General features: G+C 37.4%; 1 protein-coding gene across 1 annotated transcript in view; it reads left to right on the plus strand.

The window, feature by feature from the left end:
* The window catches only part of grm7 (glutamate metabotropic receptor 7), a 239,051-nt gene that overhangs the window by 125,392 nt on the left and 86,200 nt on the right, over positions 1-27,459 (plus strand). The gene's annotated exons all lie outside the window — the stretch shown is intronic.

Consider the following 27,459-nt stretch of genomic DNA (forward strand, 5'->3'; position numbering starts at 1 on the left):
ATTATTAGGGTGTCTGGATCTGTGCAGAGAGGTGACTGTGGCCTCTGGACAGCCTTTAATGACGAGCATACCTGCTATTCACCCTGCTGTGTTGAAACTGCATCCAAAGAAAATTAGATTTTCAGAAGAGTATTCTTATTGTATAAGAAGAAATCCTGGGTTTTGTCTGTGGGACTATATTTAAGTGTTCATTTTACAACCTTTATAAATTATCTGTACTAGAAGAATGTGCCTTCTCTTGTTAATGTCCATCATTAATCAAAGTAAATCTTCATTTCGTTTTATGCCAGTGGTGCCTATTCTGTAATGATGCACTTTAAAAAGGTGAGATTGCACACTGATAAATGTATACCCTTTTGCTTTTTGATTTTGTTTTATAAATTTATAATTAACAATTATTTTTATTATATACTGTACTACCCAATTTGGAATATCCAGTTGTGTCTTTGTCTTGGTTCACAGTGATGACCCCTGTACCCACATAGGGAGAAAAAGGAAGTGCAGATAGGTTCCTCGTATGCCCCCTACTCATCAAGCCATTCATCTTTAGACACACTACAGGCTCTTCAGTGATATGCAGGAAGTTCAGCGCTGACTGAACCATAAGTGAATCCCTCATTGATGTCACCATGACCCAGCAGTTATCTCAGCAGTCTAAGATTTGAGAGGTATACATAGACTACTGGGGCATAAACTAAGATTTCTTCACTAAATAGTCATGGCCATATTATTGTGCATTTAGTACTGTGAAATGTAAATAATGGCACAGATGCATGGTAGACACTGGTATAACACAGTGTCTTGTTTCTTATGTAATACAGTATTTTATCAGTATATATCACATTTAATCTGAGAAGGGCGAGACGAAAGAATGGTCAAAAGGTACAAGCTGGAAAGGGGTCCAATAGGTGAGGTCCCAGAGCACAAGATGTCAAAGGTTGTACGTAACAAGAGCTCAGGAGGCAGAAAGATGCCTAAAACTGAGCAGTGGACAAGGTGAGCACAGGGTTTAAGTAGTGAGGGAAGGGGTGTGGTGTTGTAATTGGGTAATTGGAGTTAATTAGGACTAGCTGTGCTTGTAACAGTATTACTGAGGTGGTATAGAATGGCAATATTACCAGGATTTATTCATTTAATTGTAAAGGTAACCCCTACCACAGAGGTGCACAGTGAAGCAAAACACTTGACTATCAAGCTCATTCATTTTAAAGTGATATGTCTGAATACCAATGTACTGTAACTGGATGTAATCCCTCATTACTAGCTTCATCTATCTCGTGGTTGATAATAAAAACTCATTATTCATTTGATAAAATCTTAAAATACAATACCTTGTCCAGTCTAAGTACCCTGTGTTTGGTACTCAGATTGTTACATAGAGAACCATTGCAGTTGTGTATTCTGTATGACAAGGATGCTGAGTGGAGTCTGGCATAATCTCTGCATATTTTATACCTCTGAAGGCCCATATCACTGCTGACATTAAAACAGCACATCCATTTGGTCCTTTATGGCAAGTTGTTTCTTTTTAGTTGTGATCAAGGGACATTAAACTAATCCCATCAAATCTATTTTAATTCTCCAATTCTGCAGATACAGTAGCTCAACAGGAAAAAATAACTCTTCTATAAATTTTAATATTGAGTAGTGTATTGATTGATTTTTCAATATTGGATACTTGATGTCTTTGAAAGAACCAAGGTTGTGACTGCAAAATTCATGGTATGAATCAATCTGCTCTCCACACTGTAATTAAGCTGACTCACTGTCAAATAATGTCTATGAGTGCAAATGCATTTGTATACCAACGATTGTCATATTGTGTTGAAAGTGTTTCCCTGATGTTTTTCACTTTACCTTCTTGACATTCCTCTGACATTTTGGCAATGCCCTCTCCTCTTTGAAATAGTATTCCCTGGCATGTTGCATTTGCAACGGTACAGCTAAAAAAAAAGAATATTTTGCAAACATTTCAGAGAAACCTTTTATACTATGTCTTCAGTGAAAACATAGAATCCAGCTGTAGGTTTTGGGTACTAGAACAGAGTTGTTTGTTTTCAAACCAGCCAGAATGAATACAGAAGATGACAATCTAACCCTGTTTGATGTTAATGAGAAGCACTTGGATAAAAGCTTTGTAGAAACTGAGCATTTGCTCTTCAGTGATCCTTTAAATCCTGTTTGTTCTATCAAGCTTCTTCTCCTCTTATTATCATAATTATGAATGTTTAATTATGAACTTTTTTGTAAAATGGTACAGCCCATGTGAATGATTGTTTAATCATTATGTACAGTATGCAGTATTTTACTAAATTAATTTAACTTCAGAGAAACTCTTATACTCTTGCAGTTACAGTATAACCCCTGCATGAGTCAACAGGTACAGTGGTTGAAGACAAGTAGTAGCACTTCCTCTATCACTCTCTTAAAATGGGACTATCAAAATGATTTTAAACACTACTTTGTTCACTTTGTTAAACCTAAAGACCTAGTGATTTATTGTCAGCATAATCAAATAGTCAGTCTAAGCCTGCCAGTGTATGAAAACAATATTGGTTTACATTTCAGCAGAGCAGACAGGGCATGAACTTGAGTTCTCTGCAACTATGCCAATTTGAGCATTCAAAAAGATGTTCTAAGGGCAATGTCAGACTGGCAATGTCAATGCTGGACACACAGAAATTAGGAATATAATTCTTTCCTGATACAGTGCTCTGTGCAACATGGTAAAATATATGGTCAGAATAAAAATATATGGTTATTAAATTAACAATAATTAAGACCTCTCCATTTATTTGTGTACTGTATGTATTTAAATATTAATTAACTACACCCAGATTCTTAAGGATTCTGAAAAGATTCTGAATTAAACAGAGACAGAGTTCTGTATGTTTTATTACCATACTATTTCTAGCAAACATGATCATGAAAGAATTAAAATGAAAATCCTAAAATTAAGGATAATTTGATAAATCCTAGTGTAATATATAAAAAAGAAACGTTTCTTTCACTCTTAAGCAGTGGTGGTTTAAAACTGAGGTCATGGCTTCCTTGGACAAGGGTATTTTACCGTATCGGCTGTATCCAAGATACTTTAGATATCCAGGCCTTGGCTTTTTCCCTGTCTTCCTTTCTAAGGTTCTTTCCAAGTTTTCCTGAGAAAACTTTGAATGCTTCTACATTTTCCAATGCCTTGTATGGCCTGAACACGGCACTTTCCCAATAGTTCCTAGGTTTAGTTGGGGATATTCAGTCAGGTCCCTACTGCAGCAGACTATACATTGTCCATCTGGTGGTTCTGTAGAATTCTCCAATGCTCATCCCTTTTACCTCACATCAGCATATGGGTTGAGGGAGAATCCATCATTTTTAGAATAACTCCTTCTTCTTGTCTATTTTTCCTCCCCGATATTACAAATTTGTACTGTGGGGCAGGCAGATACAAAAACAATCATTAATACTCCATTTAGAATAGTGGATTATTGAATTGTCAGATCAAAAGGCCTCTTTATTTGTCAATAAAGAATCGTCATGAATAATAACTTGAGATGACAGGTCAAAAATAACAGCAAATCATCCAGCCATTTTCTAACCACTTCACCCAATTCAATGTCTCTGGGAAGATGGAGCCTACAGTATCCTGGCAAGTAACATGCACAAGGCAGGGTACACCATGGATGGGATGCCAGTCCATTGCAAAGCAGATGAACAGACACAAACACAGAAACACAATTAACCTACCAGTATGTTTTTGAACTGTGGGAGCAAACCGGAGCATGAGGTCCAGAATTTACCCCAGGGCCCCAGCACCACAAGGCAGCAATATTAACCATTGCGCCACCATGCTCCTCACTGTACAGTAGATCATATTCAATTATGTTTACATTGAGAGTAAATATATTTTCATGTTTCATTTTTTCCTCTTGTTTTTAAATTCTAGATATTAGTCGTGCTCAATATTCAAGAAGAAAAATGTCTCATTCCTGCTGAATGCGGTTTTTCAGACTGAATCAGATTTTCTTCATTGACATTCCCTTGCAAACATTGTTTTGTTTTACATATCTACTGTAATATAACTATTAATATAAACAATAATTAAAAATTAGATAGCAGGGCACAACCATTGCTGCTGCTGGATCATGTAATTAAACGTGAACAAAGACATGATAGATGAACATTACAAAATATTTCCAAGTTGAACAATATGTTTTATTCTAATACGTCGATAAATAATTAACATGCATATTTCACGTGGAGAATTTTATGTGGAGAATCATACATATAGTATATTTCTTTGAGACAATTTTCTTCTTAAAATGTTTGTGTTATAATTTCCTCAGGTCAGTTTAGGGTTGCCACCTTTCTGGTTTTCACCTGGACAATCCAGTTGTCAAATTTCATCAGTTTTAAGAAGTTGAATAGCTGGACCCTTATCCAGGCTGATATGTCATGATGTGCTGAACGCCAAAGGAGACATGAAATGACCACCCTACAGCACAGGACATATCTAAGAAGGACACCATCACCAACAACCAGACAGTGAGTGAGGACATACAACTTTTGTTTGACAGTTACCTATGGAAAAGGTGGCAACTCTACTACACCTGCAGCCTTTTTTCCCCGGGTGAGATGCAAACGTGTTAAATCTGTGCACATCATCTTTCTCTGCCAGAGAAAGGTCACAAGCAGTAAAGGATATAGTAAAATAACACACAGTTGGATATCATATAGCTAAGATTTTAATATAACAGTGATTTACAGTAGATAGACCCTCTGTATAGGGCTTTCATGTTTTAAATCCTTGATGATTGAAAGTATAATTAAATTTGCATAACTGATTAATGCTATATAAGCAAAAGCAAAAAAAAAAGTAGCAAAATATTCCACAACTACTCCAGCGCCTCACCTATCTATAAGTTTTAACACTAGACCAAGCACATAACATAAACGTTCTTTTCTGTAGCTTGTGTTTGATTCCAGGAATAATGGAGGTATGAGGCACTGTTATCTAGTCATTAGTCATAGTTTGCCCCTTCTGGTGTTAAAAAAGGCATTAAGGATTTTTTGTATTTATAAATGTTTAGTCTCAATCAGACTACATTATTAATCAGGCGGAAGACCTATGGCAGGACCTCTTCACTGCTCTAAGGGGAAAATAAACAGGTAAATTATATAGCTAGGTGGCTCATGAAGGAAGATAATGAAAGTTTCCAGTGTCTGCCTATCAGTGAGACGATGTTCTTCCTTATGCCTTTCAGGGGCTACCTCAATAACTGACCCGAAGCCAGAGGCAGCTCATCACAGATGTTCGCTAGCTCGTCGAACCCCCAGTGTCTTTCTTATTGATCTGCGTACTTCTCTTCTTTCAGGTGACCTGTATTTCCTTCCCCCTCACGTGATACTGGCACTTCAACAGTACTGTCTGTTTAATGGACTGAAGCGGTGAGCACCCCATTCAATCTTGCACATGCGCGGTAGCTGCCAGCAGTCTTCCAGGACTTATTGCCATTGCCTGGAGTGCAACGGGGCATGTGCTAAGATAAACAGGTGGAGCTGAGTCTCCTCCCTATCTTGCTTACTGTGAGAAGTCATGCATTGAATCTGCTGCCATGTGAAGCTGCTCATATGCTCCAGTTGTATAAATTAAAGTTATGAGCAAGGATCCTATGAGTGCGCTTTGGCAGAAGTTTCAGTTTTGCAGCTTTTGTACAAAAAATTAACATCTGTGACAGTAGGAATATAAAGTAAGTAAGGTTCTAAATGCATACGTTTTCCCTTTTTAGGTTGTTGTTGGTTTATTATCTGAAGTCCTGCATTTTTTTGAAAGAACCAATGTTACAGTATGTCTCTACCATGGGAGAGGCTGAAACCGTAAAACAGTGGAATGATTTTGCCTTTCTGATTTTGTTTACACTCTTTTTGTGTTAGAACCCTTTCCAGAGCCAAGTTGTGCTTCAGTATGAATTTTACTGTAGTCTTTAATGAAGCAAAGCATTAGTTTTACAACTTCCCAGCAAAGGGTTTGCATTTTCACAAAGTGTATATGTGAATTTCTTGCATTTTTGGTGTTTTTTGTATCTGGGGAATTTATCATATCTTGGCTGGCTAGTTTTTCTGTCATACATGAATATTTTTTTAAAAGTTCTGCAGTACATTTTTCCCAGAGACGTGATGATGGATTGACTGGTTTGTATTCACTAGTCTTTCTCAAGCAATTCCAAGCAACCATCTCCTTCCACCCTATCCAAGGAGCGAATACCAGAAATGTTTAGCCAGCAGCTTGCATTGCCTAGAGCTCTTTGGAACTACAATGTAGCATAATGCTAGAAAAAACATAGAAGTGACAGGCCTTTCTTCCTGAGTTTTCTCTTTTTCTTCCTGAGGCTGGGTAAATGTACATACAGTACTAGCAGTTACTGAATTATCAGTAGACAGTCTTTAAGGGAGTAAAATGACTGTCAATAATCTATTATATAGAAATATACTGTACAGATAGCAGGCTCACATAATGTATTGTGCCATCACAAAGCAAGATGATTTAAATTTCAAAAGAAGAATGTGGACTGTTTGTACTAACATCCTGTCTTTTAATTGCAGTCTTTTTGTCATAACAGAAAATAATCATATTAGATACTAGAAAAAAAAATGTCTTTCAATTGCTGTCTTATACTGTAATAAGTAGTGATCTATCTGTGGTTGTAACAGGATACTGCACGGTACCAGACACAACTTTGATTAAACAATTTGACTCTTTTTGCAGTGTAATTGGTAAGAAACAATGTCAACCCACTGTTAATCATTGGATTAAACAGACGTACAGTATGTACTGTTGATTTTGCCCATGTTAGGGAAGTTCACTCTTCATGCTCAAGTTGACTTATTGTAAAAGACTTTCTAGAGATAGTTCAGGGAGAGGAAGGCATCTTACAGCTCATCCCCAGCCGTGACTGCTCTGGCAATGAATGTAACGTCTGGAGCTGTAGAGTGAAGGAACATGATAACCACCCACTGACCACAGCAGGGAAAGGAAAAAGATGATTGATTCCACTTCATGTGATAATTGTAGGGGCATCCTGTGGCGAGGACCTGCTGAGTATAAGTATAGCTGCTTATAGAAGGATTTTTCTTCCCCCATTAACACAACTGCAGAATATACATTTTTTTTTACTATATGGGAGATACCGAAGGGGTTTAGGAGAAGGCTCAAACCTCTTCTTTCACATTTATTTTTCCTTCCATCCTCCTAAATCTGCTTGTTTTCCAAAATCCACAGGGTTGTTAAAGTAGAACAAGGTGGTTAGTTGATATATTCTTATGGATCTGAAATTACTGGCTAATGTAACTGTAGACAAACGATCTCTGTAAACAGAAAATCCAACAGTACTGTATATGGCTATATAGACTCCATTGCCCTAAAATGGAATGTTGTCTAAATTACCTTAAAAGCAAAAGTTTTCAAACCTGTAAGCCACAAAAACCATGCGCATTGAGAACACAATTCAACACATTACTAATAACAGAATACTTGTCAAAAAAGAAAATTTTACCGTTGTTGATACTGTACATTCTCTTTGATTTGGTAAAGTTGCTGAATCATTTAAGACTAATATTGTGATTCAGTTAAGCATATTTTCCACTCAAATGAGTGGAAGATTGTGGAAACTCTTTGAAGAATGTCTGATCCCTAACCCTCAGACTCAGAAAACACCTCACCATTGAGGCTCAGCCACATTTTCAATATGGAAAGAGTTAAAAAGAGTAACTATTTTAAAACACCAGGAGTTTTTTCCTGGTTGGGGCTGCACATCCCATTGGGAAACTAGATTAAGGAAGATTAAGGATTTTATTTTACTTAATATACTGTAATATAGTGCTCCCCTCCAGGGGTGGTGGGAGAACTTTACTCCATTTGTCCAGCAGTTTTAACAAGAATAGGAACCATTCTTTTTGTGCACTGCTTCAATATATCATAAACTGATTACTTTATAGACTATAGGAGTGTCGTTGAAATAAATTGATTCTTTGTATGTTTAGATTTTTAATACATTCATTTCTTTTACTTACTACGTATACAGTATGAGATGTTGTTATTTCATAGAATACTGTATGTGGCTATCAGTGATGAATGCAGTGTCTTTGACTTTGTTTGACTATAGAACATCTTATTATTCACTGGCAAAACAGTGCATTTCTCTTTGAAGAACAGATATACATTTTCTAAACATTTTCTAAAACTTGTATCCCAGTCTTATTATGTGTAGTGTTTCCAAAAGAAAAAGAACACACACCTTAAGATTACAGAACATGCACAAGGCATGCACAGTAGAATAGAACAGGGAATACATTCTTTCTACTCCAAAAACATGTATTAACACTTTTTTCCAATGTCTTAGCAAACACAAGCCTTCAAAAGATGTTGTAAGGGGCTTGCCACTCATTCTTGTCTGAATGTCACATTATTTCAAAAATTGAATTTTGAATAGACATCCCTCAGCTTGTAAAAATTCACAAACATGTTACTGTCACTCCCTCCACAACCAGAGGGCGTTCCTGCTCTGTCCTGTTCCTAGTTTCCCTGGGCTTTCCTTGTACTTCTGGTGTCTCTTGTGTCTGGGGCTTTATATTTCCGGGTCTCTCCTTCCTCCTCGCTCGCCATTGGGATCGGTTGTCGAGAGGCTCGCCTCACCAGGTCGCCCCATGTCCACTACCTGTGGGCTTATGTCTCACCCTGACTCCACCCAATACCTTGAGCACGGACAAACCCTCTTGTTCGCTCCATTCCTACCGCTACGCATAGGGTCCTACCGTCTCGCCTGTCTCTCTCCATAGCTAGCCCACGGCTTCCGTGCCAGAATACAGAGCCTACATTGGACTCCGCGAGTGGTCTCCTGGCCACCCTGGCTTCTGTTCCTTGTCTCCCTTTACTTCTTTCCCTGCTTTTTGTTTTTCTGGCCGCCCTGGCTTCTGGTTTCCTGGCCACTCTAGCTTCTGGTTCCCTGGCCTACCTGGCTTCTGGTTTCTTGTCTCCCTGGGTTTGTTATTATTGTTGTTATTGTTGATTGTCCCCCCAATCAACAATACTGGGGGGGGGTACTGTCACACCGTCCACAGCCGGAGAGCGCTCCTGCTCCTTGTTTCCCTGTGCTTTCCTTGTACTTCCAGTGTGTCTTGTGTCTGGGGCTTTATATTTCCAGGTCTCTGTTCCATCAGGGGTTATTTTTTCGTGTTTTGTTCACCTGGGCTCCCACGCCCGCCGTCTCCATGTTTTTTGTCTGTTTTTTGATCCCCTGTTCTGTCAAGGCTAATTGTGCTTTGTTACATGTTTTGTCTGTTTATTTGTGGTCTCACTCCGACAGAGCCTTACCCAGTCCCCCCCCTTCCTCCAACCAATAAAGGTTTTTGTACCCCGGAGGAGGGGGTAGCTCTCAGCAGTGTACTCCCAGAGGTTTCCTTTCAGCTAAGTTTTTCCTCCCCCCAGTGCTGTGCAGCATATATTTTGGGGGCATCAGGAGCCGCCCTTGAGGGGTGGGGGGAGGTACTGTCACACTCTCCACAGCCGGAGGGCGCTCCTGCTCTGTCCTGTTTCTAGTTTCCCTGGGCTTTCCTTATGTGTCTTTTGTCTGGGGCTTTATATTTCTGGGTCTCTCCTTCCGCCGCGCTTGGCATTGGGATCGGTTGTCGAGAGGCTCACCTCACCAGGTCGCACCACGTCTTCTACCTTAGGGCTTATGTCTCACCCTGACTCCACCCAATACCTTGAGCCTGGATTAACCCTCTCGTACGCTCCATTCCTACCGCTATGCATAGGGTCCTACCGTCTTGCCAGTCTCTCTCCACAGCTAACCCCTGGCTTCCGTGGCAGTTACTGTACCATGGTGTAACAGATATTCTCATGTATTTGAAAAGTGCTGATCTTAATATAATCAGAACTTCTGGAATTAAGTATGCTATTATCTTTTGTATTTATTTTGGACAGTGCTTATTTTTTTCTGACATATTTGAAGTACTTTACACTAAGTAATTTGTTAGATCTAAAGGGCATGCTGTGATCCAATAGTACATCCGTCCCCATCTCCTATAGGAAAAAGCAAGCAAACATGCAAATACTGTATGCATTCATATATACTGTATATACACATTTTTTGTCTTCCAGTTGGACTTAAATGCAGCAGTTTATATCTTAAAGAAGTATTATTTTTTAAAATTTTCAGTTTCTTTGTGATCCCAAATAGAAAAAACTAAAATTTAAAGTTCTTCCACTTGAAATTGCAAATCCTAAAGAGGAACTTTGGAATAATTGAGTGGCAATACTGTAAATAGAAGCTGTATTACTTCAACATTTAATTGTGCCGTTGTCAGTTGTTATCATTTTTTATTTCTGTGTTTAACAAAAGCAAAATAAAAAAGAAATGCAATTTGCTTAGGGACAAAAGTGATAGACTTAAACAATGGGTTCAAGTCGAACAGTTCTAGGTCCAAAACATGACTTTTTATCAGTGCTACTGTACATACAGTATTTATTGTATTAATTGAGCCCCCCGTGAGCCAAATCCTTTGGCATTTCATGCAACAGTTTGTTTTAATTTTGCTACTGAAGTGCTCAGTAGGAGTCACTGCTTAGGCAGTCACCTCTGACTGTGTTTGTTTGTATAGGTTCTTGTTGTTTTGGTTAATTTTCTACAGTGAGCTTTCTGAAACATACAGTAATACACTTCCAGAAGACTCATTCATGTATCTGAACATCTCAAGACATTTGGGGTCCATCTGATAAGAAATCTGGAATAAATTAAAAACTTTTTTGAAAACCTCGTACAAGTAAACAATAGGTTTTCAACATTTGCTCTTGTAAATTGGTATGCAATAGTATAAATTTAACTCTGACATATATACACACAATATAATGTATTTTATTAATATTCCCCTTTCCTTTTCACAAGGTTCTCTTGGGAGGTCACAACCACAAGTCGGACAAGCAAATCATTAGTTGTGTATCAAAGACACCTGTATTTTACAGTATGAATCTAATCTAAGGGGTGAATGCTCTCTCTTACACTTGGAAAAGAGAAAAAAAATGGTGCCTTAATGCCGTTATCTCAACACAGCAACTTATACACATCTGGGTTTGGAGTCAGTAAGGATTCAGCTCTTTGGTCAAGAAACCTAGTAGGAATGAAATATGATGTCAAAGCCGTAAAAAATGTACAAAATAAAGGTAGTAATATTTGTGGCTGTAGAGCTAGGTTTGCAGGGAATTTAAATTCGGACAAGGTACAACAGGACTGATTCCCCTTTACCTTTGTGCTAATAGAGGAACTACCTGCAGGTGTTTGGGAAGTTGGGAATTATTGCAACTCCAAATAAAGGCAGTGTAGTCAATGCAATGGCTCTTTGATCTATGATGGTTAAAAGATATATTCTCCTAGAACTCCAGGCAGAGTAAAAAGAAGATATCCACTTTCAACTTTCACTTCTAATCTTGGCTAATTCTGAGAACAAAGTAAACGATTTCTGAGTGATAATGTGCAGGGCTTTCTGCCTGTATGCGTGGAGAGCTGTACAAAAGAACTTGTAATCCACTTCCAAGGCAGGGGTAGCTGGAGGCGTAGGACCTGCGAACCAAGTGGGAATTAATGAATCAAAAATAACAAGCTGTGGAACTGGGATGTGACTGCCGTGCGAGCAGCTCTGTGACAGCATTAAGAGGGATTAGCTGTTGACTCGAACTCCACAGATATTCTAGTGTTCACACGCATTAATCTTTCAGATCTCTTGGTGTCAATTGTTGGCTACATTAAAAGCAACATTAATTTGCTCAGAGAAACCTCAAGGACATTTTTTATTAAAAAGGCAGATGTTGCTGGTATAAAATATTGATCCACACAAGCTAATTGGGGAGTTGCATTACTTCCTTTTCCAGGTTTAGGGATGGCATTGATATCTTGTCAGTAACACTTATGACGGAGGATGAAGGCAGGGTTCAGAGAGACAAAGAGTTGGCTCACTGACATCTACCTACATCTACCTAACTTTGGAGTAATCTCATTGGCCACCAGCTCCCTTGAGAAATTATTGCATGTTTTGTTTTTCATATTTTTATATTATATATTTGGTTTATGTGATACTCTGCCCTATGGTTTAGATTTTTTACCTTACTACCGGACTATTTTAAATAGAGTAGAAATAGTTAAACATACTGTATAAACACCATACAATATTTAGTAACTACAACTATAATACTGTGTACTGTATGACTAATTTATCATGCTCAAATTCTCACCTGTCAAAAAGACAAGTTAAAGGGATATTTTTTTAATTGAATTTAAGTAAAATCAAAATGTCAGTGCCTGCATACACAAATGGAATATACACAAATATCTGACACACCTCAGGCTTCCTGAAATTCTTACTTAGCATAGTGTTCAAGTTCCAGTTTTTGAGAAGGTACTGTATGTCATTGATCCTAATACAAGAACAGAATATTTTTTTTACTAATAAAGATAAGAGAGGTGGTTGTCATAATACATACTGTACAGTGTCAGTGAAGCTGTTGCTGTTTTGATTGTGTTTGAGAAGTGCAATCACAAAGAGGGAAATCTACATGAATAAATAATAAATAGGTATTCTTGGCAATTCCAAAGTGTACTATACCAATAATTCTAGTCAATCTTCCTTAATTGACAGCAGTTTGCTAGCAGCATTAACTTATTAGAGAGGTCAAATACAACTGAAATGCTTTCACGTTCCTTAGGTTATATATGGCAGCACATTTACAGGGTTGTTAGCCCATTGTATTGAAACCTGTCTTAAAGATTAAGTATCCCATCTTTAGAGCTAATTAAGGCACTAAACTTTACATTTTTCTTCTGGCGGCCTATATTTTATCTCAATTAACCTCTAAAATTTGCATGCAGGCTTGCTCTGAGGTACTGCTATGATTTCAGAGAGAGCCTTGTCTGGAAGGCACTTTAAACAGCTTAAATGCAAGTTTATCTTAATCTCTTATCTTTAAATGAAGTCCTAGATATTATGGAAGCAAAGTAATTGATCTCATTGATCCTATAATCGGTTCTACTGTGTACTGGATTTCCACACTTAAAAACACATCTATTGAAATGAATATGTTATGTTCCCCAACCAAATAAACCCTACATGTAGACATACTGTACACATGTTGTTAACAGTTGTTCTGAAATTCACAATGTACTGTACAATATGTGAAGGTTCCTTATGAATAAATGAGACTATACAGATTCAGAGCACAATTCAATCAATTAAGCTTAAATTACAGCATATGCTTTTAGAACATAAAAACATTAATTCTTATTCAGTGTTCATTCAGCTGAGGATACTTCAGCTTTGAGAGCAGATCAGATTGAGATTTGCTTTTTGATAAGAGACAAACAGGGCATTGAACGGTCTATATTTAATGTCTAACTGCATTAGTTAAATGCCATAGTAACTGTATGATGAGTACAATAAAATCCCAGAATTGTAGAATTGTTATTTTATAAGTGCTATTCATTTCTGCATGCTGAAGCAACAATAATCACACAAGCAGGGCCACATGGGACTTGCCATGAAAAACAGTCAATATTAGATTTATAGCACCTGCACTGGACTGTTTCATGAAATGGCTCTTGTTCACAATTGATTCCAAAGTGATCAATAAACATGAGAAACACTCTGTGAACACTTTAATATTAGTGCTATTACTGTTCTGAGATGTTCCCATTACAGGAGAAACCATGCCTGTTGAATTGTTGACATGATGTCTTGTTCCAGACACATCCAAGGTCAACTTTGATAGGTTAACCAATGGATTGGCATTGCATTCTTCAATATTGAAACCAGTAAAGCATCTCTGAGTCACCACTGGTCATCAGGCGCAAACATGGAAGATTAATTTGGCATTAAAAGTGAATGAAAAAAATCACACTACCGGGAATACTAAAAAAAATCAAAATGCATCAGTGTTATGTTTATGGTTTCTTTTGTTTAATATTATGTACATTATGTATTTTAAGAGACAATATTATTAAGAGTGCCCTAAGATAAAATTCATGCTCTAAAACTATGTACTGTACATTTTTGTAAGTGCTGCAGCTAAAAACAATGCACTGCATTTATTTTTTTGTCACTTCTATCATTTTAATGACTTATTAGCTTCAAGATAATGCATTCCAATGAAATGAGTACGTAACAGGTTATTAACACTTCTGTGTGTCTTTTTGTTTTGTCTGCATCAATATACCTACTCACTTGTAGGTTGTTCACTACTTACTGTACTGTTTTTCTTTCTAAATCTAGTGGTTGTACTGTAATTGTGTACCAAGATTTATTGTCATTGAAGTTAGTAATATTGCTACTGTAGTAGTACTAGATGTTTTTATTGTTGTTGTTGACCCAGGGACAGATTACTCTACATGTTATTATATAAAGATTTGTTATGCTTTGTGAATGTATTCTGAATAAGGCTTTATTTCACAATGACTATTCCCAGCAATTGAACACGAGTGGTTGTTTTACACCAACAAGAGCTTAGATTTTTATTCAGGTCCTTGAAACATTATAGCTACTTGGCAAGTTAAGGAGTTGACTCATACAAGATGAAGCAAAGGGACCCAGTTCATACTCAAACCTTGCAGTAGCAGTGAAACTCATACTGTATAGAAGTCTGGTTGAAATACAATGTTATTTCATATTTTTTGTCTAAGAAAAAGTTATTATATTTGCATTGCTTCACTATACCATTCAAATATTTACCACTTTTAACAGATAGGGTAAGAGCACCATGAGAAACAAAAAAATGATCTTCAGCACTGTAATTGAAGCAACATGGTAGGGGAGCAAGATAATGTTTATAGTTTTTTACCCAGCAAGTCCTTCACAAAACAATTCAGTGTTATGTGCTGTAAAAATATTAAAATATTATTGTAAGACCACTGTATATAGAATAGTGAAAACAGGGAGAAAATATGCTGAAGTACTTATTACAAAGAGATGTACAGTATGGGAAGATTCTTTTGAAAAATGAAAAGTAAAATAAAGCAAAGAAAGCATAATGTACAGTACAGTTTTACTTTGATCACAATTTGCAATACAGATCTGACACTTTAGAGCTTTACAATGAGTGGTTTGTAACCACTTTTTAGCCTGATCGCATTATACTGTATCTCAGAAGCTAAAGAAGTGCTGGGCCTGGTCAGTACTGATATGGGAGACTTTATTACAGGTTGAGACCTCAGCAGTTCAATTGGTGAAGTAAATTCTCACTTCTACACATTGATTATCTGTGTAATGGGACTGCTTATGCACATGTCTCCCTATAATAACGTTTAGGGATAAAAAAATTGCTACACAAATATGAGGAATTATCATATCCATTCAAGCCACCCAATCACTCTGTAAGTGATAATACTTAATTTAATGGTATCTTCCCCTGTTATTGACTCTAATTTTGAAATTTGCTTTCAAAATCCAAAACTTTCTGGAATTAACTAAAGATTATGAATGTCTTTCATTAAGTTATGTCACAAACCATATATTTTACGTTAGAGGAGAATTACACAATATAGTTAAATCACCATCCAGGCTTAAATGAAGATTGAAAAAGATGTTAAAAAAATTAAATCTTGTTACCCATGATTATTTAGCTACAGTATATGCAGTACAAATATTAATAGCAAGTATACAGAAAGGGCATTCAAAAACAATACATAGTAATTTCCTGGATTGCTTCTAGGCCCGCAAAAAATTTAAGCATTACATGTATCTTCAGAAGATCAGATTCTATATGCAAAGTACATTAATTCCAATTAATCTGAGGTTTGGAAGTGTTTACAGAAAATTTGACTTTTGTTCAATCATTGTGGAATTTGAATTCATGTTGCCCACTTTGTATGCAAAACCATTAAAGCAGTTTTTGTTTCTAGGGCACCTTATGATAAGCCCTCTTTCTTATTACCTTTTATAAAAATGTGAATCACTTATCTTACACCGATATCTACTTTAAATGTTATTAAAATCCTGTTTTTATTTAACTCATAAAAGAAGTAAACCTACTGTATACCCTACTACTGTATTTTAACTATCTAGCTTTTGCTTTCTATAAACTAAGTACTGTATACAAGACTGAGCAGAAATGGGAGGAAAATAGCGTCTTTGCCTCATCCTGCACAGTGACCCCTGCTGTTCGCTGGAAGCCAGCAGGGCTGACCCTTATTGGTAACTATACAACTGTCCTCTACTTTAGACCAAAGCTTTGGTGCTAAAATTATTAAATCATAATAAACACATGCATGTCTTCAAATAAGACTCCTAGTTTCTTCCCTACTGGTGCCGAGTTGCAGTGGTAATGAAAGTTTGACAAAAAAAATCAAAGTTAGTTCAAAGCTAAGTAAAAAAATAACTTTTTTAGATTTAGGATTTAGACTAAGGATTCAGGATTACGATTCAGAGACATACTGTACTGTAGATTTCTTTTGGATGCTACAGGAGCATCTGATGACAGTCTTAGTAAGACACACTTCAGTTAAAAAGTATCTACCTGACATGGAAAATCAGCTGAATGGTTTTGGTTAGCATTAACTTCCAAATTCAGAGGAACTCAAAGTGTAGCAGGAACTGAGACAAAAAGGGTTTTGGGGGAAATAAGACAAACAGATCTTACAGTGATATCCTACAGTTTCTGTTTGTGTGAGCATTTTTTTCTTGGTAATGTTAAAATAATTGCTCTACATTCTTAATGATCCCCCAAGTCACACATAAGGAATTCCTGTAACTGGAGGAGTGCATTAATTAAAAATAAGCTTCTGAAGCATGCCTCATACAAAAACTATTTGTGTTTTAAACGTAGTGTACTATTAAATGTCAAACACAATTATTTGGTACTTAGAGGAAAAAAAACTGTAGATGTCTTAAGATGTTACTAACCCCCTTTTCTTTTGTCTTTAATAGCATTTATAAATATTGTCAGGAAGATTAGTTTTATTAATTAATTTTATTAATTATATTAGATTAATGGATTAATTGTATTGATCTTAGTTGAATGCAAAAAAGAAAGAATGAAATACGTTTAACACTTTATTTTTACCCAGAAGCATACTGTTGTACCAGGGAAAGGTACTGTATATACTGTGAGAAAAAAGCCTTTGGAATGTTCTAAAGGCTTATCATGTGCAAATAAAAAAGAGGTGAGATAAATAATGCAGAAGTTGTGGTGCAGATCCGAATGCCAGTATATGGTTAACCAGCTGAGGAATCAGCAGCATGCCTAATAATAACAACCAAATGACCTATACAGGGCACTCCAATCCACAGAGGCTAGGTGAGAATTTATTGGAATAATATATTTCCTTTATAAACCAAATAGTATAGAACCTAAATAATTCTTATGATTTTTATATTCAATTGGAAATGAGTAATGTACAGGATATACAGTAGCTTAAAATACATTCTTATTTTTTTATTGTTTTTACATTTGTAAGATATGCCATTTGAAACTGCATTTCAGTAGTAGAAAACTACAATTTCAAAGTGAAGGTAGCAGAGTATTAATAAGACAGTGACATTTGAGAGTTGACTGTATGGCTAATTACAGTGGTAAGATGACTGTGGTTGAGGCTGAATGATTTCAGATATATTCATGAACAGAACAGTTCTTTCTCTGCAAAGCTTGGTTAGAGGGCCAACATGCCTGTACAGAAATACAAGGCAGTCCGAACCTCTCTATTACCAAAGTGCTGCTGCATTAGTGGTGATAAATAGAATGGAGAAGTGTTAGTACAATGGAAACTGGAACAGATTGGGCAAGAGGCCTCGATTTATACCCATGATTAGTGGGAAAGGGAGTTCCATATGATTGTTATAAACTCAAATAAAAAATGCAATCAAAGAATTATCATCTACTGCATACTGTACATCAAATTGGTGACTATTTTAAATTAGTGGATATTCCCAACTTCAGTTTACATAAACATAAATTGGATATGGTCCTTTCCTATTTGATCCATTTACTGTATATACAGTATGATCTAGTGAGCTAAACACTAAACATAATTGGGAATCCTAACTGTATTCATCCTATTTTCATGTAGGATATACATTTAGAGTAATATACATGTATTAAATGATTGTTCTGTGGACATAGGTTTTGGTAAAACATGTGTTGATTCTGTGGCATTAAGAAAAACTGTATGTATAGCTAGAACCATTCCTCTCTTAATGCGCTTATGTTTTTCTTAGGATGTTTCTTGTTGCCTTCTAGAGTAAACAAACTTGCAAGAAAGTACACATTTTTCCTTCAGCAGAGCAGAACAGAGGAATCTACCCCAAATGGATTAATACGTTTTGTATGCACCCTTTTAGTTGAAATATAGTCAAGAAAGCATATACAAAATCTACGGAGACTTAAAGATGACCAGGCAGATTTCTAAGGAAAAAAGCATATTTGTTTTTATTGAAAGTTCGGGAGTAATGAAGGCAGCTAAGCTCAATAAACTCAGCTGCTGCAAAATCTCACTAATTCTGACGTAAGCACCCAGTCTCCATATATAACAAAAGTCACCTTATCTTCTTCCTCGCTAATTTTTGCATCCCTCTTCCACCCCTCCACTTCTTTGCAGCTACCCATTTGGTTGCATGGGGGCCCTATCCTCCCTGTCCAATGGCCGGGAGGTTGGCTCTCAGCCAAGCGGGTTAAGCCAAGTCTTCGCATCTCAATAAACAATTCTACTTTCTCTCAATCTTTGACTCTTGTCATTCCTCGTGAAGTACAATTACTCTGACTGTGTGTAATGTTGCACAACTGAGTTGGGACTAGCAGTCAATCTTGAGCCATAGACTGAGCTCAAGTGCTGGTGGAGAAGAAGATGAATCAGGGAAACCCACAGGCACCATGCAGGGAGCTGCACGGAGCTGTGTGCACGCAGAGACCAGGCTGTGTGGGCAGCATTCACAAAGAGGAACAGCACAGGGAGCTGTGCTGAGCACGCAGGCTTTGTGGTCCTATACCCAACTCAAGACTATGGAAGTACTGCAATGTGTGAAGACAGATAGCATGTTGTGTCAGGACCAGAGTCACAGTCCGAGATTTAAGGGTTTTGGGGGACAAGGTTAAAATAAGCCTGGGTCCAAGCCAAGATACACACTGTAGAGAAACCAAAGCCGAGTGGTGATCCAAAAGATGAGCTGCAAAGTAAGCTGAGGTCAGGATTCCAAACAAAGCACACCTACTAAACAAAGCTAGTGACACATAGGTACAAGGACTCAAGGCGCTCAGAGACAGGACTTGGGAACAGGGATGGAGGGAAATTTAATACAGACAACCCCAAGTTCTGTCAGATCCGAGTGTTTATCCTGCGAAACACCTGGAATGTGCATGATCGTAAACCAGGTATCCAATTAATTGGTTTCTGTGGCAACTGGTGCAGGAAAACAAGCTGGTGTCTCAAAGCTAAAGCAGCTCGCCCTACTGCACGGCAGCACAGGCAGACATAACACTGTGATGACAGGGTCTATGATGATAGTCTCTGTAGAATGTTAAAAGATTATACTTCAAATCAATTTTTCTCTGGAAAAAAAATTAAAGCAAAATCTTATGATTACTGCAGATGCTCCTAAACATCCTATTTTCAGCGATAATGCTATCAATTCATTGAGGACTTCTCTGTCAGTAGACCTCAGTAGGATTTACAGTAAATGCATGTTAGTCTGACTCAGAGAGTTCTGCTCCATTTGTTTCCTCCTTTGACAGTTGGAATCAATTTCTGAACAGTTCCTAGTCACACTCATTGATCTTCAGCCAATTATACTGAATTTAGTAGGAATTATCTGATGATGTTACAATGAAGTTTAACAAAAATTAAACTAATTTTGAGTTGGTTGGAGCTTGTTAGTATCTTATCTCTGCTAAGGTATAAATCCTTCTGGGTGATTACTGAACCATATTCCTAGTAGATAACTACAGATAGTGATTTAACAGCAACAGTAACTGTGGGACTGAAGAAACATGTAAAAGTGGTTGTATTTGTGTAAGTCATGATGCCATGTGAATCTGAGAAATGAGGCAACGCTCTGTGGGTTTGAAGACAGCATGCTTCTTACCCTCTGGTGCTACGCACCATTTAGCCTGGTATGAGCTACTGTATCTAATCCTTTTATGCATGACTTGTTTCAGGAGTGCAGTTACTGTTAGTGTGATATGCTCTTTGATGCTCTCCGTAGTTCCATTAGTACCTGTCAGAACGATATCTTGCCTCCCAACCAGCGGTCCAGACCTGTGAACCCCATTGCCATTCTGTCTTTATTGCCACACTGTACATCATGGCTTACATCTTTGTTCCCATGGCTCCCTGATAACAGTCACTGTGTCACTGTTATTGGCTGCTCAGTAAATAATGACAAGGTGGATTGCCCTACAATAATATATTGTGTCACATGTATAATATGAAAATGTTATGATTTGACAATAAGGAAATATTGTCCTGACATTAAAAAAATGACGCAGTAAAATACAGTATATTCCATATGAGCCTTAGTTTTCAATGCTTATACACATGTATAGTAATATAATCCGGGAGCTCTGAATGGTCCCAATGGCAACAACAGAGTTTGAACGGGTGATTGAAGATAATAAGTTGCCCTTACGTTGTTGTTATTTGTATAGATAAGATCACTATTCAGCATCTACTGTGGATGTGCCAATATATAAGGTTAAGTTTATGGAATTATAGTTACTGTATGTCAGGCAGGTCTGAGATGCTCATTTTGCTCAAGTGTTTTTTTTAAACAAGCAATATTTTTTTGTGTACAAATAGCATTTAGTGGAGCTGTTGGAAGTTTAAATATTGTTCTGCCTTTCTTGAAATGTCTTAAACAAGTTTATAGCAGAAATTATATTCTAGAATTATCATTTTATTATACATAATGGTGTTGCAATTCACACAGGTTTGGTTTAGAGAAAAGTCATGAATAGCCATATTTACATATAACCAAGTTATATAACGTTATATACAGTACATACTGTATACCGTTGCATAAAGTACCACAGTATATAATAATATGCAGGGTTTTGATTTACTATGGCAATTAGAAGTTTGAACAGTAAATTGCGAGAGTACTTGATGGCTTGATTACTTACTTTTAGGAAATATACAAACATTATAATTTAGTCTCACAAATGCATAACTAAATATGCAATATATAATGTATTGATAAAAAACATCCAATAAACATACAACATATTCATTAAATGATCTGCTCTAATACGAAAAGCTGATCATTCACTCAAGGATTACAAACTTCAGAGTTAAAATACATTAACTATAACATGTTATATTTTACCTCATAGTTTTTATCACATTATAATTATGTCTCATTTATATTCTCAGATACAAGTAAATATGTATTTACTATTGCGAGCTAAATATCAAATATTCAACTCTCGAGAATTCTAATGTGAATAAAGAAGTTTTATACACAAGGATCTGTTTGACAAATCCCCTCTAAGAGTTTATCTTTCCTGCTGAGAAGACTGAGCTTTCTAGGTTCATCTGTGGTCAGACTTGAAAACTGTTTGCTCTGTATAGGTTGTGTCCAGGTGCAGAGAGAAGAGAGAGAGATTTGTTTAGTGTTGCTGGACAGCTCTCCTAGAAGTATTGCGTAATTTAATTCTTTAAAATGTTGTTTAAATCAGTCTGTACACAGTTCCTTTTTTCAGGTCCAGCCGCAAAGCAGACAGGTGGGAAAACACAATTTGTCCTGGCTATATCTTGATACTGAATAGGCTCAGAGTCCAACCACCTTATTTTATTGATCAGAGGATTCACTCTCTTAGCCTGGTGTCTTGGTGAAAGGTTTGAAAATGAAAAATGACTTGGATGCTAACTTTTTAGATGCTACTGTACGTCTTAGCTGGTAATGGGTTAAGGGTGTTATCAGGTACAGTACCCACCCTAAAGATCCTTCATTGGTAGACCTTCCTTTTGGTGATCAACCTCGCCTTGAACCCGTGGTTTAGCAGAGAAATAGACTACAGACTTACTGAAGCCCATCTGTACTACATATCATTAGATTGTACAGTATTGGATACAGCTTTAGTTATTCCATGGCTTAACAACAAAAGTACTGTAGCTGTAAGTAAGGTGGATGCTTCAGGTCAGATTCCTCAAGTTTTGGCTCTGGAAATTTCAGAGGCTCCCTGGAGACACCCAAATGTTATGGACTGTGCTTGTTGGAGAAGCCTGAAGGCTGAGGAGTTAGAGCTTGCTGGAGAAGTGCAAAGGCTGAGGGAGTCTGAGCTCACTGGAGTAGCCTGAAGGCCTGAAGGGATGACCTGGTGAGTATAAATGGGATCGCTAAAGTAGTGGACTGGATGTGACCTTGATAGGCAGTGCAATGGTCAGTCGTCGACCTTACTTGATCGGGCAGTGCTGAAGCAGTTGCAGAAGTGATGGGTTTGCTGACTTGCCATGAACCAGAGAGGCTGATGCAGTTGTAGCAGAGATGGGTTGCTGACTGTTAATTGTCAACTGTTAATGTTAATTAAGGACTAACTGGTGTGGAAACTAGCTGCTGGTGTATTGTGAAGCAACTGAATTGTAGAGGTTGCCGCAAGTTTTGCAGAGACAAACTGCTGGCTTGGAGCTGACTGGTAGCATTGTTGAAACTGGCAGACTGTGATCCCAGGAGACCATAGCATGCTGGTGCAGGGGCTGGCTGTTGGAGTGTAGCAGAATGGAGTATCATTGGCGTCACAGCAAGGGTTTACTGCCAGCTCATAGCAGTCAGGATGGTCAAGGAGACTGAGGGAGACTGATTAAACCCTAGTGACTGCAGCAAGCCAGGTAGGCAGATTGACAGCTGGCTTGATGCAGATCAGTAGCACTGGCAGTTATATCAGAGGTTGGTTGCTGACTGGTCTAGCAGAAAGCACAGTCGCAGCAATGGCTGGCTGCTGACCAGGGGTGATGACACTGGAAATACGCTCAATGTCCAAGGCATAGACCTGTTCTGAGATACACTGATAGTTCCACCACATCCAGCGGTGATTTTGCCAATGTCTGTGGTGCTTCAGGATTTAATAACCACTGAATGAACGACTGATTGGGTGCCCGAGTGGTAGAGGGAGGTGCTACCTGAAAGGTGGACCGACTGCATCCTTTGATCCTTGTAATTACCATTATTCTGTGATTCCTAGTCTCTTGTGGCAACTACGGATTGCAAGCTGCTGCTGGCCCAGGGCATAAAGCCTTACAATATCTCTTATCACAGGGGCCTCTTAGTCATATTCCTCTGCATTTGTGCATTTGTAGAAACTCTCAAGCTGTCTTGTCAAGGCAACACAAAGAGTATTACAAATCTTTAAAAACACCTACAGTGTAATTCTATGTGAGTAATTATGTGTACTAATATGGCTTGCCACTACAAACATAAGTAACTCTGGCTGATATGATACTTAAAGAACTAATGCATAGGCTTAAAGTTAAATAACATTAATAACCAACTGAGAGAAAAAAAAAGTCATCACAAACATAGTAATCTGTTAGAAAAATAACATGAATCCCACCTATGCATCATATTAGCCCTTTCTGTCAGAGGACCTATAAATTCATCTAGATGCTATCATTCCCCATGCTGCAGACACAGGTGTGTCTGTTTCACAATAAAAACAAGACCACTTTGAGATGTGGATATTGGGTAGTTGGTACTAGGGCAGGAGAGCACTCACTCATTCACTATATTCATCTCATGCTCTTAGTCTTTGGAGCCCTTAGAAAGTTGTGTTTAACAACCTTCAGCTTGGTTTCATCTTGTTCTGCTCTTCTTCCATACAAGACCTCATCGACCAGACGAAATCGTGAATAAGCAAATACTGGAATGTTAAATTCACAGATGTCAGGACCCTACTGTGCTCATTTTTCATTACAGTTTTTAATCTGAACTTGCTAACAATGTCTTTTTGAGCTGAATACACTTCCTGCCAATCTTCAATGTTTGAAGCTCCTTTTAAAGTGTGATAAAAGCAAATTTGCTGTGACAAAGTATTATAATGTAAATTAGTTTGGAGAATTTTGTTTTGCTTAGAAAATAATTAAACTACCCTGGGATCATGAAGAAAGGTATTTAAGATGTGCTATTATGTGTTGGTACAGTAGCACAGCAGAAGGCTGCCAAGATATTTCAGTGCAGGTAATCATTTCTTGCAGTTTCCCAAATTTAGATCATTTATATTTTATAAACATATTTGGAGTATAATTATATGAACTCTATGTCTGGTTTTGAGTAATTGTACCTTACAGTGATCCCAGTCGTTCAGAAAGAACAAGCTTCTTTAAAGTATGATTATTACTTTTTTAATGTAAAAAGTCTCAAAAGTAACTCATTTAAAACAATGTGTGTCAGAACAACATTAAATGAAAGAAATGCTATTCCTTTTTTTTCCAGCAGAATTTTTTTTTTTCTGGCAGGAAGAATACCAGATATTTTCCAACATTCATGTTGGAATTAATAATAAAATCACAGGGGGGTTTCAAAAGATTTACAGAGAAAAAAACATTGAAGGTTAATGGTATTTTGTGTTTTTATCTCTTTAAAATTCAGCTATGCGAGACTCATTTGCAAGTGCCTTGAATATTTCGTTGTGTTTTATTAAGTTCCTGTACTAATTTACCACTGTTGTTTGCAAGACTGTATCATATTGATAAAGAGTACTATAGTACTACAGAACTATTTATTAATGCAAATTTTTAATGTTAACAAACATTGCTTTGCAACAGTTTGCTTATACTGTACACATACTGTGAGCAATGACTTTATGATTTCCATCTTTGGAAATAGAAAAGAACCAAAGCAGATTGGCTAGTGTAAACAATTGTCTGAAATACTGTATATGATATGTAAGTTGTGTGAAATGTGCTACATTTTGTTATATAAGAACATATTGTTAAAAATGCTTGTTTAGAACACTGTGAAGCACCAGCATGCCTAGTGGCTGCCTATACAAACTTATTAAGTTGGCTGTTAGGGATTGTCAAAATGTCTTTTGCCAAGGTCACCTGCATCTTCGGAGAAATGCATCTGACACTTGGAATACAAATATTTACAGGAGCTCCATGAGTTTCTCTAACACTTGGTCTGTTTACTGATGCCAGGGAAATGTGTTTAGAGCAATAAAATGCTAGTTGTGTTTACCTGGTCAGATCACAGTGGTTGTCCACCAGTTGTGTTTATCATTAAAAAAGCAGTATTAGGTTAAGGGATGGATTAATTTGAATTGAAAATTAGTGCCGATTCACTTTGGTGACTAAGAATAAAGTGGATAGTCCCAGCCCAGGCCACAGAAGCAATTACTTCACTCCATAAAACCATACATAATTTACCATCCTTAAACAGTTTTTTGACCAGTTACATTATCATGTTATTCCACAATCTATCTGTTGGATGATGATTGATGCAGTGCTGTCTTCTTTTGCTGTTATTCTTTTTGACTTTTGATTGCCCAGGCTAATAAACCCTTCTAGAAGAAAAACATTTGACAAGTTTTCTGAAAGTACACATTCTAGATCTTAGACACACTAGTGTTGCAGCATAGTTTTATTGCCTTTTGACCCATCCACCCATCCATTTTCGTACCACTTCATAAAATTCAGAGTTATGCTGTATGCTGTATTTCTTTGGTTATATACATAGAATTATACTCCATAGATACAACATGTTTGTGCTGTATGTTTGTACCAGTTTTAACTCTTAATTAATTACCATTTGGCAATGCTGAATTTGACACAATATCTGTCGCAGGACTTTAAAAATCTGGTTTCTAAATCCTATGTCCACAAAAATCAGATGCATTCACCCACTTTTATAAGACCTCTCCCTGCTCTGTGGCTGTGAGCATAAAAAGCATCCCTATTAAAATACACCAGGACTTTAAATTATACATGGAAACTTCCCTGTAATGGATCTTTTCAAGGTGCATTCCCATCACTTTTTCATATCTCTTGCTTTATTGAACAAGGGTCTTGGTCTAACTAAACTCCCAGATGCCTTTTATCTAATGAAGAAGTTGGTGTGGAACCTTTTTTAGATGCAAACTTAATATTTATAGGCAGATCAAGTTGTAAAGTAGTAGGAATGCCGTGGAAATTGGATAAATTCAGATGTGTTTTTAATTGTGAAATGTCAAAAGCAGATCTGGAGCATTCTTTCTATTTAAAAGTAATCTGTATTGCTCAATTTTAAACCTGAACAGACATTTTGTCTGTTTATAATAATAATAATAATAATAATAATAATAATAATAATAATAATAATAATAATAATAATAATAATAAAGCACTTTACAAGTGGGGACTCCCCTCCACCACTACAAATGTGTAGCCCCCACATTGATGATGCTACGGCAACAGACATGCACCAGTGCGCACATCAAAGATCAGGTATTAGTAGAGAGAATACTAAGGGCCAGGCACTGGGGTAATATTCCTACTCACCCTACCAGCAGCCATATCACCCTGCAACTCACAACTGGCAACCTACTGAAGCTAAGCAGGTGTGAGCCTGGTCAGTACCTGGATGGGAGACCTCCTGGGAAAAACTAAGGTTGCTGCTGGAAGAAGTGTTAGTGGGGCCAGCAGGGGGCACTCACCCTGTGGCCCATGTGGGTCCTAATGCCCCGGTATAGTGACGGGGACACTATACTATAAACAGGCGCAGTCCTTCGGATGAGACGTAAAACCGAGGTCATGACTCTCTGTGGTCATTAAAAATCCCAGGGCGCTTCACGAAAAGAGTAGGGGTGTAACCTGGGATTATTAGGAGGCCAATCATGGATAATGATATGAATTGGCTTCATTACTCTGCTCTCCTCCCCACTGATAGCTGATGTCTGGTGAGCGTTTTGGCGCACTATGGCTACCATCGCATCATCCAGGTGGATGCTGCACATTGGTGGTGGTGGAGGGGAGTCCCCATTACCTGTAAAGCGCTTTGAGTGGAGTGTCCAGAAAAGCGCTATATAAGTGTAAGCAATTATTATTATTATTATTATTACTTTTTTCCAGAAACATGACCACAGAGAGTCAGGACCTTGTTTTTACTTCTCATCCGATGGATGGTGCCTTTTTTACAGTATATAACATCATTATAACTCAAAACCTAACAAGCTTTTTTTTTCATTGTGCCTAGAGAGCAGGATATGGGCAAACACGCTCAATCATTCTTGAGTCTAAAATACCTATTTTTATTATTTTCTACAGTGATGAGCCAGGCATAATCCAAAGTACAAAGCAAGTACTCGTGAAAACAGGAGTATTACAAAAAATGAGAAATAATAGAAAAGTGGTGACAATGGGAGCTGTAGCTCCAGACAGCCACGGCATGTACTGTACAGACCTTCTCTTCTGTTATGGTACAGGTATGATATACTGTAGCTGGTAAAAGACAAAAAAAATGGTTGTGTCC

Source organism: Lepisosteus oculatus, chromosome 4, assembly GCF_040954835.1.
Source record: "Lepisosteus oculatus isolate fLepOcu1 chromosome 4, fLepOcu1.hap2, whole genome shotgun sequence".
Lineage (NCBI taxonomy): Eukaryota > Metazoa > Chordata > Actinopteri > Semionotiformes > Lepisosteidae > Lepisosteus > Lepisosteus oculatus.